Genomic DNA, 642 nt, shown 5'->3' with positions numbered 1-642 from the left:
GAAGAAGGTGAGAGCAAAGAGAAAACGTCCATGAACGACTCAGAGGTCTTAACTTTTAAGTATTATTTTAAAAACACGTAGACTGTAAAACGTTGTGGTTTCAGGCTGAATGTTTTCAGTCACACCTGTTAACCTGATAAAGCTCTGTCTACTCAAACCACCCGTGTCCAACATAAGGCCTGTGGGCCAAACGCGGTATTAAAAGTGTGTTTTTATTATCGGCCTCTTGAGTGGTTGAGTTTGACACCCCAGATCAGAGTAAACCCAGTCCTCCGTCTCCGTCTCTGTCTTTGGCAGGAGCGTGAAGAAAAGGTCCGTCTTCAGACCCAGATCAAACGTCTGTGGGAGGACAACCAGAGACTGCAGGAGGAGTCCAGGACCTCGGCCGCCAAACTGAAGAAGTTCACAGAGTGGGTCTTCAACACCATCGACATGAACTGACGCCGTCGTCCAACTGCACTTTCTCCTCAAAGTACACACACACACACACACACTCACACACACGCAGACCGATGATTTACCACGAAAGAACACGACACAGTGGGGACAGCTGTGGAGAAGTGGACGGGTGTTTGTAGTCCTCTTTAGTTTGACACAGACGGACCCTGTCTCTTTAATTTGATCAGCCCCCCCCCCCCCCCC

Source organism: Cynoglossus semilaevis, chromosome 7 (assembly GCF_000523025.1).
Source record: "Cynoglossus semilaevis isolate Cse_v1.0 chromosome 7, Cse_v1.0, whole genome shotgun sequence".
Taxonomy (NCBI): domain Eukaryota; kingdom Metazoa; phylum Chordata; class Actinopteri; order Pleuronectiformes; family Cynoglossidae; genus Cynoglossus; species Cynoglossus semilaevis.
Note: the sequence above shows the minus strand (reverse complement) of the source record.